Genomic DNA, 9,992 nt, shown 5'->3' on the forward strand with positions numbered 1-9,992 from the left:
ATATATATAACTTTAATTTCCTTAATTTCCTAACCTTAATTTCGCTAATTAATTATAGCATACAATTTTAAAAGTTATGAAATATAAAAAAACATAACTTTTCTTAATAAACATACATTTTTTGCATGGAATTATCTTTGTATAAATGAATTTTGTCATTGTGTTCAAAAATTTTTTCTATTTGCTTGAAACGTTCTCGAGATATAGTTAAATACATAAAAGGTAAAATAGCATTAAGGGGCCCAAACTTTGGAGCTCTCTTCTTACCGAACTACAAGGACCCTATTTCACCGATTGCGGCTACCCCGTATACTTCGGGGGTCAAAAATCGGAATCCGTTTAAAAAAAATTATGTTTATTTAGAGAAAGTACGTTTTTGTGTCTAAAATCTAGAACTTAAAATACCGTCTGCTCCAATTAATTAGCATGTTTGAGGTCACCTGTTCAAACCAATAAGTTTGAATCTTAGAACGTGAAAATCCAATCATTAGATTAAAGGTTATTCAAAGGGGGTCTGTTTTTTTGCGCATTGTACATTAGTTGATAAACGGATTAAATTACTCGAATTATAAAAATCTATAGATATATATATATTTCTCTTACACGGCACCAAAAAAAAGCCTCATTACAACTCTCCGAATGGCAACGTTAGAAGATCGACCAATGATTGCTGCTAAAAATGTCACATGCCAAATCTAGCTCAGGTGGCTCAACATATAGCGCTTTTATAAACGGAAACAATAACCAGAGTGAGCATTGTCAGGTTGTTCAATTCAGATTCATGCCCTAAAAACATGATAATAAAATTTAATGCCATCTAAAGGACTCTGTTATGGCACTAGATTAATTGTTACAAACTTGCAGCGTAATTTAATTGAAGCTAAACTGATTGATGATGATGAAGAAGGGACATTTTTCATTCCGAGAATACCTCTAATACCCTCTGATAACAACATGCCGTTTTCTTTTAAGAGAAAACAATTTCCTATTAGGCTGGCCTTCTCCATGACTATAAATAAGTCACAAGGTCAGATTTTTGAGAAAATTTTAGTATTGACTTAACAAGTTTTTAGTCATGGACAACTTTATGTTGACCTGTCAAGAGTTAAATCATTTGACAGCCTTTCAGTAATTGCTCCAAAATGCCAAATCTATAATTGCGTTTTCAAAGAAATTCTAAATGCTTAGTGTTAATTTCTTAGAGCTTTGCAGAAAAAAAAATTTTTTTGGAAAAGTTTTAATTGAAACTTCTATTGGCAGTAGGCAAGGGGAACTGCCAAAATCAAAACTCCCCGATTAGAGATGCAGCATGGTGACTTCCACGTGTTATTTCTCGGGTAATGCTAACAGCCATCCATTTTAATTTATTGTATGTAAAACATCCTTATTTTGTTCTAAAATGTTATATACTTTATCACAAATGTTAATTAATATAGAAATTGATTACAATAATGCTGATCACAAAAAAATATTTCATTTGGCGATAAAACAAATTTTTGTGTTCTTGAAAATGAAAGACTTTTTGTGGGTTATTATCTCACAAGGAAAAGTTAGGGTTTAAAGTTTATATTTTTAAATAATAAATTTTTTTTCCAAAACTTTCAGAATTTCTAGCATTAACAAATTTATTATACACATTTAGCTGAATTTAGGTGAGAAACTGCAATATTTGATAATTTATTTTGCTAATATGTTTTTAATTTAGCTACTGTTTTGATTTTTTCACCATGTGCAATCTAAATAGCTAATATACTTTTTTAAAAGCCAAAAAGAACATTGATAGAATTCTTCTACATAAGTACAATACTATGTCTTTGATGATAATATACTATGTCTTTGTGCTGAAACATTGTGTTCATTGGCGAGCGAGCGCAGCGAGCCATGGTTCACGGCGTGAACCACATAGGATTGCGTAGCAATTCTCGGGGGTTGGCGAGCGTTAGCGAGCAGGTGGCGGAGCCTCCTAGTGTATATTAAATTATAAAAAGAAGATAAATCTAATATCTTCTTTTAAATATATATGTTATAAAAAGAAGAGATAATTTATCAGTAATAAATCTCGCCAGGATCCAAAATCACAGCGGAAAATATCAAGATAGAATTAAAGGAATAACTGTATATTGGAAATTTGCTATTATTTTCCGGTATCACATGGGAAAAAAAGGATCTTCAGAACATTAAATCTTTTTGTAGTTCAAAGAATTTTGTGTTTTTTCGAGTCTTCAATAAATATAATTTATTTAAATATAAGCAAAAAATATTTTATTTATTTAACTGTTACTCATAAAATACAGTTTTTTAAGGAAATAGTTCTCTTTGCATACAGTATAAGTATTTAAATCAAATATTATTTCTTAATATTAGGTGCAATGAAATTTAAGAAAAAATATAAATGTATGGGATTATTAAACCTCGCATCAATAAATGAAAAAAAAATGCAAATAATGATGTTACAAAAAACAGAGTTCGAAAACTATCATTTGCATATTTTGAATAAGTGGATTATGAACTCAAATTTATATACAAATTGAAACATCCAAGGCAATTTTCAATGGAAGCTATATTTTAAAGTAAAAAAAAATATATTTTTTGTTCTTCTAAATTCCAAATGTTAATTGATATTCATATATTTCATTTTGAAAATATGAAAAAAAATTAAAATATATAAAAAGAAAAATTTTCCCATGAATATTTTACTTTTAATAAAGTATACTCTAAAATAATTAGTTAAAAGTTATATTTCATAAATGTAACATTAACGTTAATTTAATTTATCAAAGTGAAATTGAAAAATAAAACAATTGCATTTAATTAATTCAATGTAGAATGTGATAATTTGAACATTAATCACTTGATAAATGTTAAATTAATTAGTTGAAAGTAACTTTTCAAAAGTTGAAAATTGATAAACACATTAGTTAGAAATAAAAATTTATGAATTAACATTTATAAAATTAATTGTTGAAAATAAAAGTTTATAAATACAACATTGTTAAAAGTTATATAGTGCTGTTACGTTTTACTGTTTAGTATGAATTTCTGTGGTGAATATAAAATTTATAAAATGCATATTGTTTTTTCCTTTTTAATTGCACTTTTTCCGCATAGTAATATTTGTGTTTGTAATTTTATGATTTTTTTCGTAGTTGGAATAATAAGAAGCATTGACCGTAACTTTCTAGTATTTCATAAAATTAGCAAATATAATTTTTCATTTCACCAATTTTACACATGTTAGAATTACACCCAGAAATTTCTGAAAATTCTATATTTTATCCCAAGCTTGCGGAATAAAATGATGATAAATATGCGTTCAAAATACATTTCTTTATTTAAATTTTTCACATAAGGATATCTTTTAAACTACAAATTGGATTGATTTAATTGACGTAAAAAAAGCGCTTCTAGGTAAAACATTTTATAGCTTTTTTGAATGCTCAAGGACTTTATCCAGTAAAAGTAATTTAAAACAAAGTAAGGTGACAAAGTAATCCCACGAGATTTATAGTTCAACTAGAAGTGTATTAAACTTTTATGTAGCAAACGAAACTATTTTATTCATTATGACCTAAGATTCATGTTACTCTAGATGAATGAAATATCTGAAGCGCATAAGGTAATGTTCCCCAATGTCCATTACACTTACATTTCAATGTATTTGAAGAACCCCACTTCTTATTATTTATCAAATCAAATGGTAAAATTGAAAGCAAGCTATTCTGTTTTAATGAAGGAAGAAGTTATTTATACATATATGCCCTGTGGCTGAATTTTTTTAGCTATCTGCGACAAAACTCTCGCACTAATATCTTTCTGGAAGATACTTTTAATAATAACAAAACATACACGTTACAAATTTAAAATAACAAAAGCACTGTGTTTACAGCAGCAACAAAAAACTATTATAATTTTTAATTGAACGAGTGCCGACCGGCTTGTGTAGGGGAAGGGAACTGTCTTTACATCAGAAAGGTCCTGGGTTCGAATCCCGGGCAAGGCAGGGATGTTTCGCTCTCTCACTGTGTCTTCTATGTCCTTTCTCCTTTGTGTGTGAATGTGACACGCCCTATAAACGGGTTGTGGTTGTGTGAATGGCGTGGCAGAAGTCGAATTCCTGGCCATAGATGGCGCCTCTGAAAAACAGGAACTATCGCACCCCCACTGCCTAAACAGGCATACGACAAAAAAAAATTGAACATGTAAAAAAATTTTATTCTTATATTATGAGTAATATTCACGCTTTTTGTTGGGGGAAAACTCACTATTTATTTCCTTCATCGCAATTTGTAAATAACCATTACAATAAAAAATAAAAGTCATGAAATCCGAAAAGAAGATAGACAACGAAATCACGCGAATCGGACTCCTCAAAAAGAGATTTCTCAAATGCATGTTTCGTTTCAAGATTACGTTGTTGTAATAAATATCGCATGAAATATATCGGATTTAAAAACTATGGAGAAATCAATAGCAATAACTGCCAAAATTTCGATAGAATCATAACCTTAAAAAATAAGAACTCAAATGCGCCATTCGAATTTTCCATATTGTTTGAAATATATCGGAATATTTAAAAACCATGTGAAAATTAATATCATTAATTACCGAAAATTAAATCAAAAAATTTCATCAATTTACGATGCTATCGGCGTAAATTTAGCGCATCAAAAAATGATTATCTAAAAGCATGATTTAAATATTACATGACAATTTTTGTGGAGAAGAAAACTAAATTTTTTTACTTTTCAAAATTAAAATCTTTCTGCAAGAACTTTTTAACGTTGTCCGACAATGTCGCCGTGTTGCTGCTTTTCTGCCACGGGACACATATGATATTTCATTTAGCTAGTGCATTAGTAAGGATTCAGATTCTTGAGATTATATGTACAGTGCGCAGGAAAAAAAATAACCCTTAATAATTTTTGATCCATTGATCGGATTTTCAGGAAATAGGTCTCAATCTTGATGGTTCAATGGGGTAACCTCAAATATGCTAATTAGTAAGTCCAAACGATATTTTGAGTTACAAAATCAGACACAAAAATGTACGCTTTCTTAATAAGCATACTCCCAAAATAGAAGGGGTAGCCACAATCTGGGAAATATGGTCCCAATAGTTAGATCTGGAGAGTGGTTCAATGTTTGAACCCTTAATTATAATTTTACTTTTTTGGTATTTCACCATATTTCAGGAATTTTAAAGGGGAATTGAAAATTTTTTGCGGGCAACTATGAAATTCGCTTATCTAAAGACAATTCCATGAATAGAAATAGAAGAAGGAAATTTTTAAGGCAAAATACAGTACTTGAACGAAATCAGTCGCATAATTTTTGAAAACTTAAATTTTAAACAGATATTAGAAATTCCATTTCTAGCTAGATTCAATTTCTAGAAGAAGAAAAACTTACATCATATGACATGATATTACTTCATCACGCCATACTTAAATTTTTTTAATTTTCGAAAAAAAAAAAACGATGTTAGTATGCTTTGGATATTTGAATTGCTTACAACCCAGTACGAGTTGGCATAATTTTGTTTTTGCCTTCTTCCCTGGTACAGATTCAACAGAAATAAAAGTCCACCGTTGCAATGTGCGCCTGTTTTTAGTTGTGTAATGAGGTTGATTATATTTGAATGAGGTTGATTATATTTAAATTTTTTAAAGATCTGTGAACTATATTAAAGGGTTTTACAATGTATAATTTCCATCCGCTACGGTTCTGGTAAGCCTAGTCCGAGTTCGTCTTAATATACTCTCTAGCCTACGCCTTCCTGGTACTATATTCAAGAAATAAATTGTTAAATGTTGTTAAGTAAAGGGAATATTTTAGTGCATTTATAGACTATTCCACTTTCTTTTTTTCAGGTTCCTTTCGATTTCATATTTTGATTTTATATGGTTGTAGAAAAAGAATAAGTTGGTTCACTGTCACATTGAATTTATGCAGCTAAGTTTGTTTAAATCTACAATACGAGATTGTTTTTTTCTCCCTTAAAAATCGTGAAACTTTCAAGCATTTTAAAGCAGTCTCGCATCAACAAAACCAATAAATTGATTACAAGACGAAAAATTTGAAGTTCAAATTACAAAAAAGCATAACATAATATTTCTAAATAAACTTAAACTGCTTCTAAACGCATGTTCATAGTAAAATGTTGATAATAAAAAAATGTATTGAAAATACAAACATGCATGAACAAAGTTGTGAAAGATTATCAGGGGTAGTAAATTTTGTAAATTATGTTTAAAATGATTTTTTTATTATCTGTTTTATTCAAGTTTAGTTGGTTCCATTTTGCCTGTGCAAGTAATCCCAATCGTTTTATTTATTTATTTTAATAAATCGAATAAACAATTTTCTCTCTTAATAGAACAGGATATTGGCATTTAAAATTTATATCAGCATTCTTTTAAAAAGTGTTTGAATCAAATAAACTTAAAAAAACTCAAGAATGTCTTTCTCAGAATACAAATGCTTCTTCTTTTGTTGCTTTTCTCTGATCACAAAGAAAAAAAAATCTGAGGAATCATAACAAATTTAAAAGTACTTTCGAAAGTTCCAAACGCATGATTTGTTACTGTTTTTTCCTTTCTTCTTTGACTAACATATACTTTTTAAAAAACAATGTTCTCAAGACCATATTTTACGAGCTGGTAACACCGATATCTCAGTGATCTACAATGTAATGATTATAATTATTCCTTACACTTTCTTAAATACATTTTTGAAATAAAGCTTTATACTATTTTATTATTTACTATTCGATAAGTATGCTACTTTTTGAAAAATAATCTAAGCCAAATTTGCTAGAACTCTTTAATATATTACATTATATTCGATACATTTTGCTTGTTTTTTTGTTGAAAAACTAAATAGATACTATGAAATCTTTTTCCTCTATATTTATTCTTGTTTGTAAGTTAAAGGAGTAATAATGATAATTATTTTGCTTATTTTATTATCTTATAAAACAGTTAAAATCTAAACATAGTATGTTATTAGTTGTATTATTTTAGGTAATGGAAATATATAATGCGCGGAGAAATAAATTCTGCTAAAATTATCTCATTGTAGTGACATTTCTGGTTGAAAAAACTATAGTTCTGATTAATAAAATGACAATTCTGTTCATGTGGTTACTGTTTAAAGAAAATTCCAGTTTTCAAAATTATAGTTCTTATTACCAAACATTTAGTAAATATTACAAAACTGAAAAATAATTTAAACCGAATACATGGCTTTTATGACATGTTCAAAGGTATCATAATAAAATTTTCAAATTTCACTCCATTTACCAGATTGTATCATATATCATAAAACCATATTTTTAATTTTACCAAAATCATTGTAAAAGTGCTTCTGTAAAAATTATAGAGCTCTTTGGTGTTCCTATATAGCCAGAACACGGTGAAATTTGCTATATTCTGATAGTTTTGGTCACACTTTTTTTCTCAGTGTGTTAATAATTACTTCAATAATAAAACTATTAAGTGTTAATGGTTGCAACTCTAATATTAATAATTTATAATACTTTATGGATATAAATATTAATAATTTATTTTGCTAGTAAAGATGTGAAATGTTAATGGTAACATACATCATAAATACTAAAAATTCTAATAGTTAAAACTTTAATATTAAATGCATGAACTATTAATAAAAGTATACTTAATAATGAAGTTACAAATAACTTTGGTAAAAATAATATGTTAATGAAAGTAAATTTAAGAATAAAGATATGAAAAAGCTGCTAATAACTTCAATAATATCTATATTAAATGGTAATAGCAATAAATTTGATAATATTTACATAGAATATTTACTGTAATATCATCTTTAACTCATTGGTTTTTGAAAAAGCTTATCGTCTCAGAAAGTTTTAATCATTTTAATTAGTATCAAAACTTAGTTGCAAAATAAACTATATCAAATATAATATTATTTTATATATAAAGTATAATATAATATATAATTATAATACATGAAATATAATATGCATAGTAAAATATATAATTATGTATATATAAGGTTTAATCTGTATCAAANTAATTATAATACATAAAATATAATATGCATAGTAAAATATATAATTATGTATATATAAGGCTTAATTTGTATCAAAGAAAACAAATAAATAGGCAAAGGTCAAAATTTAAAAAAATATTCAAATTAATCCTCTTTGATCTCGAATATCTTAAAAAGATTTAATAAGCTTTTAAAATTATTAATTTTACATTCTCAGTATTTTATTCAAAAGTAATAAAAATTAAACTAAGATCTCAGCATCAATAAAATTAAAGTATCAGCCAAAAATATCAAATAAGGAAAATCTATATTTGGTTTAGAGAAAAGAAAAATTACTTTACAATTATTTTATCAATTAATAATAATTAAAAACTAATAGTAATTTTTGTAATAAATATCGCAAACTTGAAAAATTGAAGCAGATTTGATATTTGTGTTACATACATAAACTCGCAATTTAAAGTTTTTAATTAATTAAATTAAAGAAAAAAGCCCATGGAACTAGTAATGAACTATCAGATATATATAAATATTCCAAAAATTGTTAAAACTCCAAAGTACAAATATTCTTTATGTTATAGGTTTCTATTAGGATTTTCGGTTTGTTCAAATTCAAATTAAAATATTTATTAATGTACCACATATAATTAATGCGATTCTAAAATTATTGTTGTCGTTAAAATGGAGTGAAAAAAATGAGAGAAAACAAGATAAACTTACCTTTTGGCAAGTTTAAAAATAAATTTTCTCAACTATTAGAATTCGAATAACTAGTAGAAACTATGATAAAACTGTTTTTTTTTGTATAAAATGTTCAAATTATTAGAATTCATCCAAAGAAATAGATTAAAGCTTTTCTTCTCATTCACTGAACCATTTATGAATCAGGGAGCAGAGACGAAAATAAGAGGACTGTTTCAGGTGCAAACAATTTATCTCTTGCGCTTCTTGGAGCGCTGCAGTCGCTAAAGACTTCGATTCAGAGCAACACTTGTCGAAAATTAAAAAGTTTAAATTTTGTTTGCAGTGAAAATAAATAAACTGAAGTTTCGTAAATGAAATGTTGCGCTTTGTGGAGCGTGAATTTACATCTGGATACTTTTGCACTAATTATACAAATTCAAAATGAAATTCATTTTTATTTTGAACTTAATTAAAAATTTTCCTATTATAAAAATAATTGTGAAAAATGTTTAACGCTTTTCTTTTAAGCGTACTTGCATACATTTATAAATAAGTTCATAAAATGCAAATTTCTGTAAAATTACGGAAATTACAATTAGGTTCTAGCAATATAGGAAAGTAAAACAAAAATTATTTATTGAATAGAAATAGTAATTTAAAAAAATTCAAAAAAGAGTGACAAAAATGGTCGTTAATTTCGTTTAATAATTGTCAATATAATCAAAACTTAATAATAAATGCAATTTTAGCTTTTCCGGTTATAAAACAATACCAGAAAGAATTTCAACAATGTTGCGAAAATTCTGCAAGTTTTTATAATTTTCGTCGAAAATGAAAAAGTACTTTTGTTTGAAAATTGGCATCCATTTGTAATAATGAAATCATGCAGACTTGACTGTTTTTACAAAATTTATTTCATATTCGGACAACAACAAAGCTATTTTAAAACGTTAAAAATTTACTTATTTGTAAGATGTAATGAAAATTTAATAAATTTATTTAAATTAAAATTTTTGCTTGTTTTAAGAGAAGAATAAAAAATAATAATTATATATGTAGTAATAATTTACCATTAATCAAAGACATGAAATATGATAAATCATTTAAATTGATGCATTAAAATACCTATTTAAAACTCAGATTTAGTATAAATATATTTAAAAATGCATCTTTGCTGTCATGATGTACTCAGATTCCTCCAAGCGTGTCTACAACTCAAAATTTTAAGACACGCATTTCATAAAAAAAGAAAAAAAAAAGACTCACCACTCTCTAAG

The 9,992-nt window shown here is 26.8% G+C and overlaps 1 protein-coding gene across 1 annotated transcript in view; it reads right to left on the reverse strand.

Moving 5' to 3' along the window:
• The window catches only part of LOC107442043 (galanin receptor type 1), a 112,688-nt gene extending 103,711 nt beyond the window's left edge, over positions 1-8,977 (reverse strand). The window contains exon 1 of the mRNA XM_071183622.1: positions 8,752-8,977. The gene's annotated coding sequence lies outside the window, so the exon portion shown is untranslated. The remainder of the gene's footprint in view (positions 1-8,751) is intronic.
• Between the last annotated feature and the right edge of the window lie 1,015 nt (positions 8,978-9,992).

The sequence above is a fragment of the Parasteatoda tepidariorum genome, chromosome 7 (assembly GCF_043381705.1).
Source record: "Parasteatoda tepidariorum isolate YZ-2023 chromosome 7, CAS_Ptep_4.0, whole genome shotgun sequence".
Classification (NCBI taxonomy): Eukaryota; Metazoa; Arthropoda; class Arachnida; order Araneae; family Theridiidae; genus Parasteatoda; species Parasteatoda tepidariorum.